Source organism: Meles meles, chromosome 20 (assembly GCF_922984935.1).
Source record: "Meles meles chromosome 20, mMelMel3.1 paternal haplotype, whole genome shotgun sequence".
Taxonomy (NCBI): Eukaryota; Metazoa; Chordata; class Mammalia; order Carnivora; family Mustelidae; genus Meles; species Meles meles.
In genome coordinates, this window is record NC_060085.1 from 50,058,294 (window position 1) to 50,082,379 (window position 24,086).

General features: G+C 37.5%; 1 protein-coding gene across 3 annotated transcripts in view; it reads left to right on the forward strand.

The window, feature by feature from the left end:
- GRM7 (glutamate metabotropic receptor 7) overlaps positions 1-24,086 on the forward strand; it is a 921,897-nt gene that overhangs the window by 337,680 nt on the left and 560,131 nt on the right. The window lies entirely within an intron of this gene.

A 24,086-nucleotide genomic window follows, 5' to 3' on the forward strand; every position in this document is an offset into this window, starting at 1 on the left:
TTTTGGTTTCTATTTCATTGATTTCTGCTCTGATCTTTATGATTTCTCTTCTCCTGCTGGGTTTAGGGTTTCTTTCTTGTTCTTTCTCCAGCTCCTTTACGTGTAGGGTTAGGTTGTGTACTTGAGACCTTTCTTGTTTCTTGAGAAAGGCTTGTACCGCTATATATTTTCCTCTCAGGACTGCCTTTGCTGTGTCCCACAGATTTTGAACCGTTGTGTTTTCATTATCATTTGTTTCCATGAATTTTTTCAATTCTTCTTTAATTTCCTGGTTGACCCATTCATTCTTTAGAAGGATGCTGTTTAGTCTCCATGTATTTGGGTTCTTTCCAGCTTTCCTCTTGTGATTGAGTTCTAGCTTCAGAGCATTATGGTCTGAAAATATGCAGGGAATGATCCTAATCTTTTGATACCGGTTGAGACCTGATTTGTGACCCAGGATGTGATCTATTCTGGAGAATGTTCCATGTGCACTAGAGAAGAATGTGTATTCTGTGCTTTGGGATGAAATGTTCTGAATATATCTGTGATGTCCATCTGGTCCAGTGTGTCATTTAAGGCCTTTATTTCCTTGTTGATCTTTTGCTTGGATGATCTGTCCATTTCAGTGAGGGGAGTGTTCAAGTCCCCTACTATTATTGTATTATTATTGATGTGTTTCTTTGATTTTGTTATTAATTGGTTGATATAGTTGGCTGCTCCCATGTTAGGGGCATAGATATTTAAAATTGTTAGATCTTCTTGTTGGACAGACACTTTGAGTAGGATATAGTGTCCTTCCTCATCTCTTATTATAGTCTTTGGCTTAAAATCTAGTTGATCTGCTATAAGGATTGCCACCCCAGCTTTCTTCTGATGCCCATTAGCATGGTAAATTGTTTTCCACCCCCTCACTTTAAATCTGGAGGTGTCTTCTCGTCTAAAATGAGTTTCTTGTAGGCAACATACTGATGGGTTTTGTTTTTTTATCCATTCTGATACCCTATGTCTTTTGATTGGGGCATTTAGCCCATTAACATTCAGGGTAACTATTGAGAGATATGAATTTAGTGCCATTATTAGCCTGTAAGATGACTGTTACTGTATATTGTCTCTGTACTTTTCTGATCTACTACTTTTAGGCTCTCTCTTTGCTTAGAGGACCCCTTTCAATATTTCCTGTAGAGCTGGTTTGGTGTTTGCAAATTCTTTCAGTTTTTGTTTGTCCTGGAAGCTTTTGATCTCTCCTTCTATTTTCAATGATAGCCTAGCTGGATAGAGTATTCTTGGTTGCATGTTTTTCTCGTTTAGTGCTCTGAATATATCATGCCAGCTCTTTCTGGCCTGCCAGGTCTCTGTGGAGAAGTCTGCTGCCAATCTAATATTTTTACCATTGTATGTTACAGACTTCTTTTCTCGGGCTGCTTTCAGGATTTTCTCTTTGTCACTAAGACTTGTAAATTTTACTATTAGGTGACGGGGTGTGGACCTATTCTTGTTGACTTGGAGGGGGTTCTCTGCATCTCCTGGATTTTGATCCTTGTTCCCTTTGCCATATTAGGGAAATTCTCTCCAATAATTCTCTCCAATAGACCTTCTGCTCCCCTCTCTGTTTCTTCTTCTTCTGGAATCCCAATTATTCTAATGTTGTTTGGTCTTATGGTGTCACTTATCTCTCGAATTCTCCCCTCGTGGTCCAATAGCTGTTTGTCTCTCTTTTGCTCGGCTTCTTTATTCTCTGTCATTTGGTCTTCTATATCACTAATTCTTTCTTCTGCCTCATTGATCCTAGCAGTGAGAGCCTCCATTTTTGATTGCACCTCATTAATAGCTTTTTTGATTTCAACTTGGTTAGATTTTAGTTCTTTAATTTCTCCAGAAAGGGCTTTTATATCTCCAGAGAGGGTTTCTCTAATATCTTCCATGCCTTTTTCGAGCCCGGCTAGAATGTTCAGAATCATCATTCTGAACTCTTGATCTGACATATTACCAATGTCAGTGTTGATGAGGTCCCTAGCCTTCGGTACTGTTTCTTGTTCTTTTGTTTGTGGTGATTTTTTTCCGCCTTGTCATTTTGTCCAGATAAGAGGATATGAAGGATCAAATAAAGTACTAAAAGGGTGGCAAAGACCCCAGAAAAATGCGCTGTAACCAAATGAGAAGAGACCCCAAATTGTGGGGGGGAGAAAGGGGATAAAAAGAGGTTCAGAAATAAAAGGAAAAAATTAAAAAAAAAATAATAAAGAAAAAATATAAAAAAAGAAAGAAACAATATATATATTTAGATAAACTAGTCAAAAAACGTTAAAAAAGAAAAGGGTAAAAGCTTTAAAAAATTTAGCAGAAGAAGAAAAAAGAAAAAAAAGAAAAAAGTTGAAAAAAGAAAAAAAAATTGAATTAGCTGCAAGATTAAAGAATCATGGGGAGAAAGCCATGAGTTCTGTGCTTTGCTTTCTCCTCCTCTGGAATTGCGCTGCTGTCTTAGGAATTGAACCTGCTTTCCTTGATAGATGAACTTCGTCCTGGCTGGATATTTTGTTGATCTTCTGGGGGAGGGGCCTGTTGTAGTGACTCTCAAGTGTCTTTGCCCGAGGCGGGATTGCACCGCCCTTACCGGTGGCCGGACTAAGTAATCGGCACGGGTTCGCTTTTGGGAGCTTCTGTTCCCTGAACGCTTTCCGTAGAGTTCCGGAGGACGGGAATGAAAATGGCGGCCTCCTAGTCTCCGGCCCGGAGGAGCCGAGAGCCTGGGGCCCCACTCCTCAGTGCGCCCCCAGAGGACAGCACCCAATCACTCCCGTATCCCCAGCCTCCAGCCGCGCTCCGAGCTCACCCAGCCCACGACCAGTTCAAGGTAACCCCGAGCTGAGAGTTCAGTCCTCGGCTCTGTCTCTGTAGCCGGCTTCTCCGTTCTAACCCCTGCGAGCTCTGCGACACTCCTACACCCCCGGTCCTTCTGTGACCCTGCGGGACCTGGAGCCATGCTGACCCCGCGTGGGCTTCACCCTGGTTTAGCCTTTGGAGCAATGTCCCTCAGTGGAACAGACTTTTAAAAGTCCTGATTTTTTGCTCTGTTCATCCGCCGCTTGCCGGGAGCCGGCCCCTCCCCTCATGGTCTATCTTCCCGTCATTTTAGATTCACTTCTCTGCCAGTCCTACCTTTCAGAAAGTCGTTGATTTTCTGTTTCTAGAATTGCTGTTCTTCTTCTCTTCGATTTCCCGTTGGATTTGTAGGTGTTTGCAATGTTTAGATAAGCTACTGAGCTGATCTCCTGCTACCTGATGTAGTCTCAGCCTGCTACTTCTCCGCCATCTTGACTCCTCCCTCTTGGTAAATTCTAATCAGTTAAACAGAGCTTTTAAAATGTTTCAATAACTACACAAACATACACACACACACACACACACACACACACACATATTCTTATCCTTGCCTTATTCTAAGAGATGCCAGTTCTGCAGTTATAGGTTGTAGGCAAGCACCCATATTTTTTAAAGTTCCTTCCATAAACCCAATGAGCATTCAAGGATAGTTATCAATATTATGGTCATTAATGTCAAAGACTCCAGATTAAGAAAAAACATAATTAAGTTCTGCCTATTACACTTCCTAGTCATGTGCCAGGGGGAAATATACTTCATGCTTTTAACACATGGAACTGTATATATTTAAAAAAAAATTTTTTATAAACATATAATGTATCATTAGCCCCAGGGGTACAGGTCTGTGAATCACCATGTTTACACAATTCACAGCACTCACCAGATCATACACTCTCCCCAGTGTCCATAACCCCACCACCCTTTGCCTACCGCCCTCCCCCCCCGCCACCCTCAGTTGTTTTGTGATATTAAAAGTCTCTTATGGTTTTCTCCCTCCCGATCCCATCTTGTTTCATTTATTCCTTGGAACTTTATATTTTAATGGGGAACTGAAAGTGGTGATTCATGGAAAGCTCTTGTCATGGGTTTGGCATTATGTAAGTACTCACTAAATGTTCATTTCTACCTGTACCATTGTATTCATTGTGGTTGCTTTTGGTGCTATTAGCAAGGCAGACTATCATAAATGCTACAACAGTTGTATACACACACATACATACATAGTTGTAAGAACTCAAAAACAAAACAATTCAGGGTAGAGAAATTAAGGAAATCTTTAGAGAATAAGGTCAATTTAGGAGATTGCATGAAAACTGGGCTGACTTATTTGGTGGAGCATGTGATTCTTAATCCTGGGGTCATAAGTTTGAGACCCACGTTGGGTGAGGAACCTATTTAAAAAATGATAATTACATGAAACAATAAAAGTGCATGTATGTCATATTTCAAAAAGTAATTTCACACACAAAAGAAAATCAGTAAATATGTATGGCAAAAACAGTGACATCAAATTTTTGGTTTGGAATAATTGATTTCATGATAATGGGTATGATGACTAAATGGGGGAAAAGGAAGGGAGAGACTGAGAGAGAGAAGTTGAGACCAAAGGCAGAACCATTTTATTAAGTACATAATGTATTATGTAAAACAATTTTATAGCAGGATATTCCAGCTTTGTATAGAAAATAATCTATTTCCTTCTTTGAAAAAGTAAAAACAAACAAACAAAAGAACTGTACGAGTATCGCTCCATAGCCTTGTTCTAGAGAATTGCTCCCTGTTGTCATCCTTGTCTTTTTATAGAGCTCCTCATATTAGTTGTATTAATTGATTTTGTGTATCAATTTCCAAAATAAGTCTAGTTTTATTTTTTCTAAATAAAAAATGATGTTTACAATTGTAAAATACATGTAGTTATGACATGTTTTTGTATGGTTATTTTTTTATAAAAGAAAAATATATACATAAGACAGTACAACATTAATTATTCTACTGCTCAGTGATAAATACTGTTAACATTGTGTGTATGGATACATTTTGATATAATTCTTCTCTGTTGTCTCTCTTCCTATGTGTGTCTTTTACTCTATTTTGTGAACTACTTTCTGTTTTCCACTTAGTGCATCACGGTATCTTATCATATAAATGAATTAGAGCTACATCATCATTTTTAATGATTATATGGTATCCCATTACCTGAACTCTAATATATTTAAGCAGCCTACTCTTGATGAATTAATATACTCAAGTATTTTTGCTTTTACAAACCATGTTGTGATGCATGCCTCTTACATTATTAATGTAGTAGTCCTGTTCCGCCTTGGCATTTCTGTTGTTGATCCATTTCCGTTTCACTCTTGTTCTTCTAATTAATGGTGTTCTGTGCTCACCCAGTTGTCAATGATAGTAATAGTAATAAGAAAAATAATTTCAATATTGAGAATTTACTGTATGTCATTTACTATACTGTTTTGATATATTCTGTATTTTTTTAATTAAGGTAAATGTTTTAGAGCAGTTTTATTCTCACAGTAAAATTAGGTGAAAGGAGCAGAGATTCCCTATAAACTCCTGCCTCATGCATGCATAGCCTGCCCTATTATCAACATACCCCACCAGAGTAGTACATTTGATGTACTTATAGTGACACATCACGATTATCCAAAGACCGTAGTTTACAGTAGGGTTCATTCTTTGTGTACATTTAGTGGGTTTAGACAAACATATAATGACATGTGTTTATCACCATAGTATCATACAGGGTATTTTCTCTTTTTTTAAAGATTTTAATTTATTTATTTGAGAGAGAGAGAGACCCAGTGGGGGGAGAGGGACAGGGGAGGGTCAACGGGAGTGGGAGAAGCTGATTCCCCACTGGGTGGGGACCCCAACACAGGGCTCCATCCAAGGACCCTGATATCATGACCTGAGCTGAAGAAAGATGCTTAACCAACCAAATCAGCTGCCCGGATGCCCCCAGAGTATTTTCACTGCCTACAAGTCTTCTGTGTTCTGCACATTCATGCCTCCTCCCACCCTAGCTCCTGACAACCATTGATCTTTTTGCCATCTCCATAGTTTTTCTTTTTCCAGAATGTCATATAATTGGAAACATACCATATGTAGCCTTTACAGATTGGTTTCCTTAACTTAATATGCATTTAAGGTTTCTCCTTGTCTTTTCATGATATGATAGCTCGTTGCTTTTAGCCTTGAGTAGTACTCCATTGTCTGATGTGCCACAGTGTACTTACCCTTCACCTACTAAAGGGCATCTTGTGTGCTTCCAAGTTTTAAACAATCATGAACAAAACTGCTATGAACATTTGTGTTCGGGATTTTGTATCAACATAAGTTTTCAGCTCCTTGGGTAAATATCAAGGAGTGTAATTGCTGCATCATATCGTAAGAATTTATTTTTTTTAGACTTATAAAAAACTGCCAAGCTGTCTTCCAAAGTGGCTGTACCATTTTGCCTTCCTGCCAGCCATGAATGAGAATTTCTGTTGTTCTGTATGTATCTTCACCAACGTTTGGTGTTGTCAATGGTCTGGATTTTGGCCATCCTAATGTGTAGAGTAGTATATCACTGCTTTAATTTGCATTTCCCCAGTGACATCTGATATGAAGCATCTTCTCATACACTTATTCACTATCTGTGTATCTTCAGTGGTGTGGTGTCGTTTAAGGTCTTAGGCCCATGTTTTGGTCAGATTGTTTTCATTTGTTAAGGTATAAGAGTTTTTTGTATAGTTAGGTAACAATCCTTTTTCAGATGTATCTTTGCAGATATCTTCTCCCTCTCTGCAGCTTGTCTTTTCATTCTCTTAAAAACATTTTATAGTTTTATTCTCCTAAAAGTGCTGTGGATTAACTGGCATTACAAGTATTTTACAGGCAAGGAAACAGAGGCTTGGCAATTTAAAACAAAACAAAACAAAACACTTGCTTAATTTGATATGTTAGTAAGTGCTGAAGTAAAGATTTTAAACTCTGGTCCCTCTGAATGCAGGCCACTATAGCCTTAATTACTAGACTATGTTATAATGAAGGCAAAGAAAGTACTTTTATCCTTTGATATTAACATCTTCCAAAATAAACCTTGACACTTTCACAGAGGGTTTGAAAAGACTGGTTATATGTCACAATGACACGGTACATAGGGATTTAAGAAATTATTTGTTTGGCCTCCATTTTATTATTCATTGTCTTGTCATGTCATTGTCATCTGAGCATACTAACTAATTAAAAACCTCAGAGAAGTCCTGAAGACAGTTTATGTCCCAAAGAAAATAATCATGTTAGCCAGTTTTCCTTACTTTTCAGATGGATCCTACTATGTAACTCTATTTGGGCAATTTAATTAATTTTCTGTGGCTGTTTTGCAGCTAGCCAGTAGGAATGAGCCCATTTAAAAAGCAGTACTGTTTAATATGAGATGTTGTCTAGGCATCCGAGTATTTCATTATTGATTTATTTCTCAAGGTGTTGTTCCTAAATCAAAAGTAACCGATGACCTATGAGAAATGCAAATTCTTGGGCTTTACATCTCACTTACTGACTCAGACACTATGGAGAGGGACTCAGCCATCTGTTTTAACAAACCCTCAGGGAGCTTCTGATACATGCCAACCCATGAGAACCAATGTATTATGGTTTATGCAGCCAATTGGGAGCACCTACCTTTCAAAGTTTCCAAATCATGCCATTGCTTTCATTTCTGGGGCCAGATCTAAATACTTTACCAGAAAATTGAGCAAATTGTGTGTATGAAACCGAAGTTGGCCTGCCCTTTCTCCCCCATCTTCAGATGGAAGTGATATGGCCTTCCATCTCAACAAAGATATGAGTTAAGAACTTTTAAGTTTTCTAACAAAATGCCGACTTTGCAATGGGCATGCCTGGCTGCTGTAGCAGAGGCACATCTCCCATAACCAGGAGACATTCCATAATGAGCTGACTCTTTAAACATCTGCTACTCAGGATCTGCCAAAAATCTTCCTATACCCATTGACATTCAGGAGGAGCAGTATAATAGACTTAAACAATCATCCATATTTCAAATTTTACTTTTTGTCTTTTGCTCTATCAATTAATCTTTTTTAAAGATTTTATTTATTTATTTGACAGACAGAGATCACAAGTAGGCAGAGAGGCAGGCAGAGAGAGAGGAGGAAGCAGGCTCCCCACTGAGCAGAGAGCCCGACGTGGGGCTCGATTACAGGACCCTGAAATTATGACCTGAGCCGAAGGCAGAGGCTTTAACTCACTGAGCCACTGAGGTGCCCTGCTTTATCAGTTCAAATCAACAAAAGGTTTAGTGTTTGTCACACAGTTTTATTTTTTCTTTTTTCCTTAAGAAATTCAAGTATAGACCTGTACTTTAAACTTAGGCTTCTTCTAGTTAAAATTGTTACATGTGAATATTTCCTTGTCTAAGAATCCAGGCAATACATTCCCTTTAAATTTTACTGCCTGGAAGATTTTGTACTCATTACCTTGATATTATTCCTAATTGGCTATTAAAAACATTTTGGTTTGATTTATTAAAATGAGTAAGTTCAGGGCATAGTTATTTTTAAAAATAAATATTTCACCAGATAATTCAGCTAGGCTGGTTAACTGATTCTCTCTCTTTCATCAGATAACATTGTCTATCTCTCTCTCTTTATTGTGTATATTTATATTGGTTATTGTGTAGCTCAGAGACATATTTAATATGCGATTGTAATAATGATCTTTCGCCTCTCTTTCTGGAATAATTGTAATCTCCCTTGTACTATATTACTTTTCCATTTTTATTTTTATTTTAATGATCCAGGTGTTAATTAGTCTTCTATGGTTAGTAATTTCAAAGATTTTCTGAAACTGGTATAATTATATATGATGTTTTATTTTCTTCTAGTATACTGAAGTATCTGAGACACTGCCCTTCATATAAGTATGCCAAAATTAAGAATTGATTTGGTCTGAATTCTTGTATTTCCATCAACTGAATGCTCTTCTGAAATATGCTCAGCACTAAGCAAAAGGGAGAAAACACACACATACACACACAGTCTTCTTTTCTCAAGCTAACAATAAGATGTGCCTTTGAAACAAAATTTTAAAAAGGCATGAAGCTTGAGACAAACTATTCACTATGTACTTCCCACGCTGCTGTCTGATTCTCATTGGTAGCACTTATAACCTTGTATTGCCATTGCATGCTGGTCTGTTTAGTCCTCCATAAATTTCTTAAGGGCAAGGCCTATGGCATATGCATTCTTGCAATCTCAGTGCCTGGGACAATACTGGTGCATAGTTGAGTCCCAAGAATATAATTAAGCACCAAATAATATAATGCAGGATTCCTCTTTCAGGAGCTCAGAAGAAAGGGAAAACTGGAAGGATTAGAATTTAATGGTGAAGGCTTTTGGAGAAGAAAAGACATAGAGTGGGCATTGACTGGTCATGTACTTGACATTGAACTTTGGGCAAGAGCATGAATAAGCACTGTACAAGGAGGTCTACACATGGGACAAGGGATTTGTGTTAAGTGGGGAATGAGGAAATGGGCTTGTTTTATAGAGTAACTGGAAGATGGGGATTCAGCATAACCAGCATGAGGAAGAGTCTGGAATCTAGGAGAAAAACTTCATAGCTGATAAAATAGGAAGTACAGACCCAAATAACTTTTTTAGTGGGTATGTGACATAATTTGTAATTAAAATTTTAGCCTGACCAAATATTCCTAAATTAGGGGTTGACAAACTGTGGCCAAATCCACCTCACAGCATGCTTCTGTAAAGCCCTCAAGTGAAAACTTTTAAAAATTTATTTTATTTATTTTTAGATATCTGGGGGGAGAGCAGAGGGAAAGAGAAAATCCCAGGCAGGCTCCACACCTGGGATCAAGCCCAATGGAGGGCTTAATCTCACAACCTTGAGATCATCATGATCTGAGCTGAATTCAAGAGTCAGATGCATAACCCACTAAGCCATCCAGGCACTCCAAGGCTTTTATTTGAAACATTAAAGAATCATTAAAAAATGAAGTATAATATGCCACAGTGATATTTTGTGGCCTTCAGAGCCTAAAATATTTACTCTCTGCCATTTGGGAAAAAAATGTTCTGGTCCCTGCATGGGAAAATGATAGGAAATGATAAGTAAAGATAATGGAATAAAGGATCTTCTTGAATGTGTAGGGAAGGAAAGACATTGGTTACTAATAAATTTCTACAGTTGAGCAACTAGTTTATTTCTCATTCATACAAAAGATTGTTCATTGTTTTTTTGTTGTTGTTGCTGGTAGTGGTATGCAAGCTTTGTGGTGATTTTGGGACTCAGGCTCTTATAATCTTGTGTCCCTCACATTCCATAGGATTCCATTATTATTGCATCCAAATAGTGAAAAGAGAAATAGAGTGACAGATGTACCTACTTCATAAAAACCTTGGTTTTGAAGTGACTCCCATCCCTTCCATTTACTTTCTATTGACAGTAGCTCTTTATGTGTTCTAAACTAAAAATAGAAGATCTGGGGAATTGAACTTCCTGGCTGAGTGGCCCCTTTCCAGTCATAGATCTGTGGTATCGCCACCTGCTCCGTGTTAACCATTTCTGCTAGAGTGAGAGGTGGTTGTGGCAATGAACTCAGCTGCAAAGTGTTTGTTTTACATAATAATGGAACCAGAAGCCATATAGTGATATATAGATAAAGCTTATATATACAGATATATATGATGTAAATGTGTGTGTGTATACACACGTATATATTCATTTATATGTATATGTATACATATAATACACACACACACACACATGCACACACATATGAGGAGGCAATGAATCAAAGGTGGTTGGAGACTAGGACTGATCTTGCTTGCTTGCTTCTTTCTGGATTTTTCAACTTTGTCCTACAACTCCTGGCTCTTTCTTCCAGTTATGATATTGAGCAAGATGTTATTCTTTCTAATGTACTTTTATTTTCTTACCTTTCAAATAAGGACTATCTGACTCTTGGCTTTGTAGTGAGGGTTAGTCCTTTGAAGTCTTTAGGTCATCTGACATATACTAAATGCTCAATAAAAGATGTCTGCTACTGCTGTTGTTTTCAGTTAGTGTTGTTATTCTCTTGAAATATCCTAAGAAATGTTTATGGAGTTTAATAACAGCTGACTATGGATAGATGAAAGAGAGACATAAAGCACAATGACCTCAAACTTTTGTCTTGTATAATGGGATAATGGATCCAGGGAAGCTGGTTTGCAGGGTAAATTTAAAATAGGTGCCCATCAGCAAGCAAAAGCAGTGATAAAAATAATTTCCGCACCTATATGCTCCTCAGGGACTCAGGAATTTATTGGTTGCAAATCAAATATAAAGCATCATAGAAAAACATTGCAGGATAAGGAATCGTTATTCCTCCAGTGGTATATTAGAATAGGACTAAGCATCATCCTTTTTGCTGAGACTATTGCAGTGCATGTTTTATACACACATGTACACATGCACACAATGCGTGCTCTCTTGCTCTCTCTCTCACACACACACACACACACACACACATTTTCCACAAAGAAAGTTCATGTTCTTTGTGGAAAATTATAAAAATTACCAAAAATATTAAACAAATTATTCTTCTCTGAGAGGTTGTTGAACAGTGATAAAGTCCTCATGTCTGTATTGTTTCTGACTCATGTCCTAAACCAGGAGCCATGGTCATTACTGTGATTATCCTCTAGTCAAGTAACATGTCTTTGATGCTATTTGCAAATACCCTCTCTCTGTGCATTCTTGATAGTCTTGTTTAATATACAGTTTTAGAAGCATGTTGATTAAAGGACAGCAGGCATTTGGCCTTCATTTCATATAAGTAAGCCAGTATATCCCTTGACAAACTTAAGGCTCTCATTTAGTTATCTTCCACATACAGTGTCTCTTCTGGGAATGTTCCTTAAATGGATGCTGTCTTGGTCAAAACAAAACAAAACAAAATACCTCAGAAGTGAATTTCAAAAACAAGTATGGACTGGTTTTAGACAAAGGTGCTTCCTGGACCTATTTTTAAAGCCAAGGAAGAATCTAAGTCTGCTATTTTCTTGTTTAGAAATAGAATCTGATAGCCCTTGATCCCTTCTGCTTACTGCCTGAGCAACTTTGCTTTATTCTACAGACTTTTTCATAAAGAGTTTAATTCATACTAGCATGATGCTTTGTTTTCGCCAGTTCTGATTGCTGGCATGGGCTATGGCTCTAGAGACCATCATTTTGTAAACTCGATACTGTGCTTTGGCTGCCTCTCCTGTGAGAAGGTTACTCTTGGATTGTTTTTCACGATGCGTCCCCCATGTAAAGCATATAGGCACAGCTGAATCCTCAGTTAACACATGCCATTGAGTGGAGTGTCCTGCTAGACTTGGAAGACAAGTATAGCCCCTGGCTCATCCCAGCTAGAGGTAAGGCAGACATCCAACAAAAGCTGTACTAGTATATGGGAATCTATCTCCCAGCATCCCCAAACAAGGTTTCACAATATAAACAGTATTTAAATGCATCTGATTTCTTTTTCTATAGCACTAACAACTTGTATTCTCACTAACCCACTTCCTTTGAAATAGTCGTGCCCTCTGGTCCCCAGCATACCTGTGCATGGCTCTTCTTCCTTTACCAAGCATTCATTGACTGCATACTATAGTCTAATCTTTTCATATATAGTGGTAGACAAAAATATCAGTGAAAGTTGTTTTTTGTTTTTTCTTTTGTTTTACTTGCTTTAGATATGTTATAGCTTTCAAGTCCACAGAGTTCTATAGTATTAGCCATGGCAATGAGTGGAGAAATTGGTCTTTCTATATAATTGTATCAACCTCGAAGTTGAATATGTTGCTGTTCAACCCGCAGTCTTTGCTTCCCCCTGAGCCTTTACCCTTTATGCCATACTTCACTCCTTTGCAATTATCATGTGTATCTCCATCTCCTCTACCTCATGTTGAAAGTCATCCTGCATCTTATTCAACATTATGATAATTCTTCTACAACTAGACAGTTATAATTTTCATTTATACACAATGACTGCTCAATAACTATTTGTTAATGAATTCAGAATTCGTGGGGCACCTGGGTGGCTCAGTGGGTTAAGCTACTGCCTTCGGCTCAGGTCATGATCTAAGGGTCCTGGGATCGAGGCCCACATTGGGTTCTCCACTCAGCAGGAAGCCTGCTTCCCCCTCTCTCTCTCTCTGCCTGCCTCTCTGTCTACTTGTGATCTCTCTCTCTCTGTCAAATAAATAAATAAAACCTTTAAAAAAAATGAATTCAGAATTCGTCTTGTAGAAATCCTGTTTCTGGTTCTTTATACTAAAGAAATGAAGGCTTATGTTAACACAAAAATTTGCACACATATTTTCATTACAGAATTTTTCATAATTATAAAAACTAAAATCACAACCCAGATGTCTTTTAATGGGTAAATGTATAAATAAATTGTGGTACATCTATATATTGGAATACTATTCAGCTAGAAAAACAACAAAGTGTTGATAAAAGCACAATTTGGATGAATCTCAAAGTATTATGCTGGATGAAACAAGTTAGTCTCAAAAGGTTACACACTTTATGATAACATATGACATTCTTGAAAGGACAAGACTACAGTAATGGAAAATAGGTCACTTGTTGCCAGCAATTAGGAGAGAATTTTACTTTAATGTACAAGAAAACTTTTGCTTTATTCAACTACTCTGATTGTGATCATTACACAGATTTATATATGTTCCAAAATTCTTATAACTGGACACAAATATATCAATTTTACTGTATATAAATTAAAAAATAAAATAAAATATCATACTCTGTGAACTATTAAACCATTATTTTTTAAAAGATTTTTATTTATTTATTTCAGAGGGAGAGAGAGTGTGTGCACAAGTGGGGGAAGGGACAAAAGGAGAGGGAGGAACGGACTCCCCGTTGAGCAGGGAGCCTGCTGCAGGGCTTCATCACAGGACTCAGGTATCATGACCTGAGCTGAAGGCAGATGCCTAACCAACTGAGCCACCCAGGCACCCCCATACACCATTATTAATACTCCTTTCTAACTTCCATCACATCTGAACTTGAGGTCAGTGTTCTTAAACTTGACTGGTCATCAGAAACATCCAGGCCTTTCATTAACAGTAAAGACCCCCAAAACTTTCTACTGAGGATATTGATTCAATAGATCTGATCAAAGTCTAAGAATCTGTACAAGAGCTTAAGTGATTTGGGGGACTGAGAAAGTTTGAGAAACTGTCCAGGTCAGTGGTTGCAGACTTCACAGAACACCAGAATTGACTGAGAAGATGTAGTACGGTCTGAAATGGATCCACAAATTGGCATTATTAGCAAGGACCTCAGGAAAATCTAATTCAGGTGGCTTGTGGGACAGACTTTAAGAAAATCCACTGTAGCTCAAAACTGTGAAGTGAATGTCAAACTTAGATGGTTCTTTTGTGTCCACTCAGTAATTCTAAATGTCCTTGATTTGCCTCCCCTTCCATTCTCCAGCATAGGTATTCATACCACACCAGCTCCCTCAAATTCTCTACCTCACTCTCCCAGTAGTTAGTTGAACCTTGCCTTTGTCACCTAGAAAAACAGTATTTTTAGATGTGCTCTCCTTCAAATTCCTCTTCTTATACTTTAAAATATGGAATTGCATCTAATTTCATTCTCTTTTTCAGTGCCTGAGGAAAAGCTGTGTCTCACTGGCAAAGGTTACATATCTCTGCTTCTGTGATCTTGATCTGAGTGCCTCGTGACTCTCTGATCCTTCTCTCCCGCATTTCCAATGTTTCTTTCTGTACTGGTTCCTTCCACACAGCCTGTGAATGTGCTTGTCACCTCCATCTTATACTAGAAATTCTCCTTTGACTTAGAATATCCTTTATTGCTCACCCCTTCTGTTTTTCTTCACAGCTGGATTCCTCAGGTAGATCTCCCATTTCAGTTTGCACTGAGTGCCTATCCTTCACTTGTCACTTCACAGTAATCAGACTTTTACCTTCAACCTTGCACTAAGATGTCACTGGTGAAAATCTGCCAATAACCTCCTAGATACCTAAGCCTCTGGACTAATCCAGTCTTCATCTGATTTGATTTTGTCAGGCCCTCCTTTCTTATTAAAAAGTAGACTTTTTCTGTTCTCCTCCTAATTTTCTGACCATTTCGTCTAAGTTTCCTTTCCTGGCTCATAATTCTTTATGCTTCAATGTCTGCTTTATCCAGGGGGTTCTGTCACTGGCCTTCATTTCTTTTCACTGATTTTCTCCCCCTCTGGGAAATCTCTTCTATGTCTATGACTTTAGTCATCATCAGCTTGTGATATCTGTAACTGTACCTCTGGTTAAGATCATAGGCCTGTAATTATAGGTGCTCAATGTGTGTTTGTTGAGAGGATAAATGGGTGAATGTAAGGATGGATATCTGAGCTAATATCTATGAACTGGAGAAACACCACAGTTGAAAGAAATAGGTCACTGATTTCTGATTGCATGGGTTTGCGTATAAGCAGAGACAGACTCTAAGTTGTTTATTTGCTTTCATTATTCCCTTTTTCATCACTTCCAGATGATTAGAATATGAAATTGTGTTTATCTTAGAAGTTCCATGATAGAACAGGAAATCTTGTTGAACACTGGACTACTTTGGGAAGACCAAGGATTCAGTGGACCTCTTCCTTTTTGTATTTCTTCCAGGGACCTGACTCTATTGTGCAAATTAATAACACACAAACAAGGTTCTGAATTATACTAAGGTAATGAATGGTAATACATGGACACCACTTCTTTGAAGCATCTGTGACAGCTAAAATTTTTGTGACAAACCCATTTTTATGCATTCTCTTTATATCTCTCTATTTCTATCTCTTGCTCTATTTCATTCTTTTTTCTCTCTTGCTATTATTCTTTCTTGCTCTCTTTTTCATTTAGTCACATACACTCACATAACTTAAGATATTGGGATACTTTATTAAATTAAAAGGTAAAAGGGGTGCCTAGGTGGCTCAGTGGGTTAAAGTCTCTGCTTTCGGCTCAGGTCATGATCCCGGGGTCCTGGGATGGAGCCCTGCATAGGGCTCTCTGCTCAGTGGGGAGCCTGCTTCCCTTCCTCTCTCTCTGCCTGCCTCTGTGCCTTCTTGTGATCTCTGTCTGTCAAATAAATAAATAAAATCTTTTTTAAAAAAAGGTAATAAGAGGTATGTTTAAAATATGAGCTCTAGGGGTGTTTGGGTGGCTCAGTCAGTTAAGTGTCTGCCTTTGGCTCAGGTCATGATCCCAGGGTCATGGGATTAAGCCCCACATCAGGCTCCTTGCTCAACGGGGAGCCTGCTTCTCCCCGTCTCACTGCTACTCTCCTTGCGTGTACTCTCTCTCTCTCTGAAACAATCTCTCTCTGTGTGTCAAGTAAATAAATAAATAAATAAATAAATAAAATCTTTAAAAGAATAAATGAAATAAAATATGAGCTCCAGCTACAACAAAATCATAGAAATTTTGGCACATAAATATACAACTAGAGATCAGACTTCTGACACCTGTGAGAAACCTCATGGCATCAAGCATTAGTGAGATGACAGCTGTTAGTGTAGATTCAAACTTAGTACCTTGAGCTACTGGTGGGAATCTTGGTTACTTCAAATTTAGAAGTTGTAATTCCAAAAAGCCCTAAATACAGTGCCTAATATGTAACTGATAATCAATAAATGTTAGTTCTGTTCTCCATTTCTTTTCACAAAATGGTGTTGTCGCTGCTTGAGACAGTCTCTAGTAAACCACATAGTTCATCTCCATTAATAAAGAAAAAACCAAACTCTGTGTATAAAATATATTTTCTGTTCACTTCAGTCACTCTTCTTTCCTCTTTCAGTTTGTGGTTTCCAATTTACCTGCCTTTACAGTCACCGAATGTTTCTGTACTCTGTATTCTGTACACAGAATCACTCTTGTTCTCTTGCTGACCCAAGGCAAGCTGTCTATTATCTCTGAATTCCTGCTTTCCTCATTGAAGGGGGTATGTATAGCATTACCACGTAGGAGCATTTGGAGGACTAACTGAGACTGAGCTGAGAGTGCACTTAACACAGTTTGGCAAATAAGGAACATTCCAAAAATGTTGGGTGCTCCTGTTGTGTTATTTTAGACATCATATTTCTACTTATGGTTTAAGTCATTTGACTTCTAGAATGTTTTGAATCCTTGAGTTTTTTGGGTTCTGGAATGTTTTGAATCCTTTAGTTATGTATTAGAGCTACATCAATCCTCAGGGAGGCCTTTTCTGACTATTTCCTCTAAGTGGACCCCAGTGCCTTCCCATCCTAGCCATTCACCTAACATGGAAGTGAGAGAGGCCCGGAGGCACATCCTGATTCTACCTAGTTTCAGCCAAATTCATTAACCTCCTGATGACTCAGGGTCCTAATCTGTTAAACAGATAATAATAGTACTTGTCTCATAGAGTTGTTGTGAGGGTAAAATTAGTTCATGTGAGTAAAATTCTTCATGCAGTTTCTGGCACAAAATATATGTTAAGTGTTTGCTCTTTTTATGATTATAGTCATAGCATTTATTGGATTCTGAAATTATCTTGCTTATTGTAATTTTATAGTCTATTTCACCCCCTCCAGAATAAAAAAGGATTCAATCAAAGAGGAAAGATCCATGCCTCATATTTCCTTGTTTACTGCTGTATCCCCAGAGGCTTGAACAGGGCTTGATGTGCATCATGTTTTTGTTGAATGAATAGTGTATGCTATCAATCATGTAATTCCTAAGACCTGAAATTGTACATAGTAGGTTCTTAAAAATATATTTGATGATGAAAGCCCAAATATCATTCATGATTTTTTTTAAACCAAGTCATGCAGGTATTGCCTAGTGAGAAAATTGAGAGCTATAATTGCTATTTGAATTGTGTGAATCCTTCAAGAAGATTCTGATCTCCCTCCATGCTTTAGTGAGTCAGTCAGGATGCCTCTGTCTCACTTGATTTAGTTTGGTGACTTCCCTTGGATGGGAGCTATGAAAATAAGTTACAGGAAGACTTCCCTCCCATGCACCCCAATTCAAAGAAAGTTCTTTACAGATTTATTTCTAGAAAGGGAAATAAATTAGTGTTTCTTTTAACTTGGGGATCTGGGCTGGATTTTTTTGGTCATTCAGTGTAAATTCTAGAGAAAGAATATTGGGATTTTGGAAGTATACGTAGTTGATATGTTGGGAGCAGTGGAGTTAAATTGGTTTCACAGCTGCTTTATTTCAGTGATTTCCCCAGCAAAACCTTTAAAACAAGGAGTGCAGAACTTTTGAGATTGGACTTAATGAAATAATAGGAGGATAAAGGAAAGATATAAAATGCATGGGAGAGTATATTAAAGAGATAAAAGGGCCTAAGGGGAAACTATGAATCTGGTAGCCCTTTCTAGAAGTCTCTATATGGAGATACCAGGGTAAAAATGTATCTACAAAAACTAAATATGTGATGACCACTATTTGCTAAAGCTACTTCTCTGAAATGGCTTCCCATTCTAATGTTTAGCAAAATAAAGTATATATTATAAACCTTCCAACTTTTGTTGCATTAATCATAGTTCTCTAGAGAAATAGAACCAAGAGGATATATGTGTGTGTGTGTGTGTGTGTGTGTGTGTGTGTGTGTGTGTGTGTGTGTATAAAAGTCTGATAAGCCCTGAATTTTAAGGTTGAGCCAGCAGACTGGAAACTCAGGGAAGGGACAGTGTTGCATTTCAAGTCCTAAGGCTGTCTTCTGACAGAATTCCCTCTTTCTTGGTGAGATCCTTCTTTTTCTCTGTTTAGGACTTCAGTCAGATGAGGTCCACCTACATTTAGAAGGGCAATCTGCATTACATAAAGTCTACCTACTTAAATGTCAGTCTCATTCAAATCACCCTCAGGGAAACATACAGAATAATGTTTGACCTAATTATAAAATTAAGCTTCACACTAAGCATGATCTGGCTCCTGTTTAACTACCAACTTCATCTTAGACCACTTTTCTTCTTCAAACACACAGGCCTTCTTTCAGTTCCTCACAGACACAAATTTCTTCTTTCCACTTTAAGGTCTTCGTAGGTACCATTCCCTCTGCTTGAAATGCCCTTCTACTCATTCATGGCCTGAAAAGCCCTCTCCCATCCTTCAGCCTCAGCTAAAATATCCTTTCTGTTAGTGGAGATATTTCTGACCTCCAGTCTCAATCAGACTTCCTTATTAGCATCTGCATCAAGCCATAGTTTGTTTCATTATACTCATCACTTTTATATGGCTTGACATAGTAGTAATTATAAACTCATTTTCTGTATCTCCCAGTTTCATGTCTGTTTTCCCTTTCAATTTGGATACTATGTGAGTTCATGGACCTGACTCATTGTGTTAACTCCATGTCAGTACACATGGTAGCCTCCAAATAAATGGATGAAACTTCAGGAAATTGAAAAAAATATATTTTCCATATTAAGCTTAGAAATCTAAAGAATCTTTAGAATCAGGAACAATTTGAAATGCTTCCTTATACCTTTTGGTATCAAAGGCAAATATTTCTTCAGTTAAAGGAGATCTTAAAGCTTGATGGGTACTTAACTTAAAAATGCATGTTCTTTGACACTATGTCCTATGTGATTCACTAGGTTAGGAAGTGATATTAGACGTTTTTGCCTTGTAAAAAGTACCTCAGTGACTCTTGGGCTTCTAGTTAGTATACCAGCAGCTGGGAACTACTACCTATGTTAGATCAAACTTTAACCTAAGTCAGGGCTCCCACCCCTGATAATGGGAGTTCATTGTGTGCATATGCTGTTTATGTCATATTGACACACATGGATTAGACCCAATTCTAGACTAAGTAGAAACAGAGATCATGTTCTTTCAAATAACTAAAGATATCTTTCATGTCTACTATTACTTCATGTTCAAAAAAAATTACAGTTCTGTCAGTGATAATTACTTTTTCCTGGACTGTTCGCCTTCTCTGATGCCTTTGATTCTTTAGTAGATAGTCCCTCCAAGTAGTTTATTAGACACTCAACCAACACTTTTTCTCCGGACATATTTGTAGTATGGAAGATGATTAATTAAGATAGTGCAGTTCTATTCAAATATACCTCTGTTCACTTGTTTCTCTGAACCTCTTCTATTTTACCTGTTCCTGAGCATGTAATGTTTTGAAATATTAGTCAAGTTTTATATTTTGAGAATTACTGTTTCTGAGGTGATATCTCAAAGGAGAAATACTTTCTACCTCAAGGTTTTTTCCCAGTCTAGCCAGAAACAGTCTCAATTTTCTTAGTGTTATTAGATCTCAACTGACCAGTTACCGGAGTGTATAGTTACTCTTGTGCTTAAAAAATCATAATTGAAAGCCTAACCAACTCAAATGAGTAAGGAAAAACAAAAATGGCAGGACCTTGAGAGGAGGTCCATTTCTCCATCAGGACTCTGGTAAAAGGCTGAGTGAAAACATGCTGGACATCAAAGATTAAGTGGGATCCAGTTGGGTATTCTGGTTAGTAAGTGATGTAAGATTTGAAAAATAGGTTGGCATGAGATTGTTAAGGCTAAGCATTTAGATTTCATTTTGAAAGTAGTAGAGATCTAGGGTCTGGTGATGAGTTTTTATCAGAAGACTTATAGAATCAGCTTTTAAAAAATATGTGGAATAAAGGGTGAAATAAAATAAAAGAGATGGAGGATAAATAGATAATCAAGGGGAGATAAGGGTCAGGCTTTCTATACAACACAGATGAATCTTCCACCATGATATTGAGAAAAATATGCCAAACACAAAAGGGTGATATGCTATAACTCAATTTATATGAAACTGAAAAGTAGGCAAAACATTCTATAGTGATAGAATTCAGTGGTTACTTTTGGAGGGATATAGTGACTGGGAGGCTCTGGAGGTGCTGATAACATTTATCCTGGTCCAGGATGTAAAAACTCATTTAGCTCTATAATTTAGTTATGTATACTTTATAGTATATAAAAATTCAAGAAGTCTATGCCCCAAAATGGGGATGAGGTTAGAGTAAAGGAAATGGAATTGGAAAGCCAGAAGAAATCCCTTCCACAGTACATCTTTTAGGAGAAAAAATAAAAAGTCTAATGGAATATATAGACATAGTATGAAAAAATACTCAGCATTGCTCATCACCATGGAAATGCAAATCAAAACCACAATGGGATATCACCTCGTACGTCAGAATGGCTAAGTCCAAAACTCAAGAAACAAGTGTTGGTGAGGATGTAAAGAAAAAGGAATATTCGCTCATGCACTGTTGGTGGGAATGCAAACTGGTGCAGCCATTCTGGAAGACAATATGAAGGTTGCTCAAAAAATTTGAAAAATAAGACTACTCTATGATCCAATAATCACACTATTGTTTATTTATCCAAAAAAATGCTAAAACTCTAGTTCAAAGGGTTATATGCATCTCACTGTTTATTGCAACATTGCTTACAATAGCTAAGTTATGGGAGCAGCCCAAATATCCATCAATAGATGAATAGATAAAGAAGATGTGGTATATACAATTGATTATTATTTGGCCATCAAAAAGAATGATATCTTGCCATCAGCAACAGCATGGATGGATCTAGAGAGTAGAATGCTAAGTGAAATAAGTCAGTCGGAGAAAGACAAATACCATATGATTTCACTCATATGTGGACTTTAAGAAACAAAACAAATGAACAAAGGAGAAAAAGAAAAAGAGAGAGACCAGCCAAAAAGTAGACTTAACTATAGAGGACAAACCAGTGGTTACCAAAGGGACCACAGTGGGGTAGGGATGAATGAAGTAGGTGATGGGTATTAAGAGTACCCTAATCTTGATGAGCACTGAGTAATATATGGAACTGTTGAATTACTACATCATACACTTGAAACTAATTTAACATGGTATGTTAATTATACTAGACCTAAATTTAAAAAAAATACTAAGGGACAATATGATATTGAATTCTCAATATTTTAGCTAAACATACTAGAAATGTGTTAAAAAAACCACACACATGTTATAGCAATTTGTGTTCTTAAGGTGGACTGTACCTGCAAAATTTACTGTGGTAGTCTCTTAAGGTGACTGCTATCAACCTCTCCCATCCTATAAGTATATAGGGTCCATATGCCTCCACTTGAATCTGGGCTGCCTTTGCAAATCAATTTAATCCATAAAACATGGAGGAAATGACACTGTGACAATTCCATGCCTAGCGATTAAGATCCCTGGAAACCTCTGCTTTATTTCTTGGGAAACTGTCTACCATGTTTTAAAGAACCTTGGGTTGGGCTGCGAAATGCTGAGTCATCATGTGGAAAGATAAAGCTCTAAATGACCAGATGTTAAGTGTTTATGGATCTTCCAGTTCAGCTGCTGATAGAAGACAACCAAGAGAGTATCATGGGATGATGCCACGTGAAGCAAAAGAACCACCACTCAGCCCACCCTGCCCTGAATTCTTGGCTTTTGAGAAAAACCACATGGTTTTTGTTTTAAGCTCCTAAACTTCAGAGTAGTGTGTATAAAATAATAGATAACTACAACAGTTGCCTTTTAGAGTGATGGCTCTCAGTGGAGAATGGGGGGATTTTTTTCCCATAGGGGACATTTGTCAATGTTTGGAGATATTTTTAATTGTCATAAATGAAGAGGCTGCTACTGACATCTAGTGGGGAGAGGCCAAGGACATTGTTGGACACCCTACACTGCACAGAGCAGCCCTTGCAACAAAGAATGATCTGACCCATAATATTTATAATACCAAAATTGATAACCTGATATAGAGCAATGATTCATAATGTCGGTGGTACCCAGGAATTTGTCTTCAAAGCCATATTTCCTAAACCTCGCTGATAACATTAATTACCTAGGATTCATGTTAATATATATGAAATCTTAAAATCATTCTGGACCCTCAAAGTCAGAATCTCTAGGGAAGGAGCTTAGAAAGTTATATTTTTGCTTTCATGGAAGTTTGAAAAACACTGACCTAGCCCCAAATTTCTCAGATTTTAATGTGCATAGAAATAATCTGGCCATCATTTAAAATTTGTAAATCAGGTTTATGTAGACTAGGGTGAAGCCCCAAATAGCTAAAGCAATCTTGGGAAAGAACAAACCTGATGGTATTGCAGTCCCAAATTTCTGACTTCTAACAAGCTCCTAGGTGATGCCTAAGCATTGCTTCTTGGACCACACTTTGAATAGCAAGACTCTAAAGCAGTAGTTCTCAAATTTTTGCATGTATCAGAATAACCTAGAAGGCACATGCCTAGGTTTGATTCTGCAGGTCTAGGGTGTGGCCTGAGATTTTGTATATCCCACAAATTCCTAGATGATGCTAATGCTAGTAGTCTGAATCACACTTGAGAACCAATGCCTTAGATTATTATTTTGCACATCTAAGTGTACATAAAAATTTACCTCGGGCAACTGCAAAAATTGAAGGTTCTCAGAACCTCTCCCCACTCACCACTACATTTCTTCCTTCATTCTGGGCTGGGAACCAAATAATTTGCATTTTAATAAGTTGCCTCACCTGGGGTGATTCTAATATTAGTGGTATAGGACCATGGTTTATGAAACACTGTCCTAGAACATATTAGAATATCTAGTGTTTATGGGAGGGGCCTGGGCAAATCACAGAAAAACACATTTAATTTTATAATTGGTTTGATTTGCTTCTGATTCTCATTTTTAATTTATTTTGAAATATCAAATAGCATTGAAAGAGTAGAGAAAAATTTTCTGTTTATGAAGGCTGCCATGGATTATATACTAGGGTGCTTTCTTCCTGTATAGTTTCTCAATTCTTTGTGAGTCCCTGCACTTTCCTTCTCTGTAGCAGCTGCAATTTGTATGCTGCTGTCAACTTAGAGAGAAAACATCAATAGTAATGGCCACAGTTTAACTTTCTTGGATTTTTGCCATGTACTAGACATTATATAAATACTTAGCAAAAGCTATCTAATGTAATACACCAGATAATCTCTTATGTATCTAATGTAATACACAGATAATCTCTTCATAAGCAGGTACTATTATTCCCAATGGTTAGATGGGGAAATCGAGGCATACCAAAATTAAGATACTTGCCCAAGATCATATAACTAATTAACATCAAAGCCAGAGTTTTACATTGTCTCATAGGATAACTGATAGATGAATAACAGGCAGGATATAA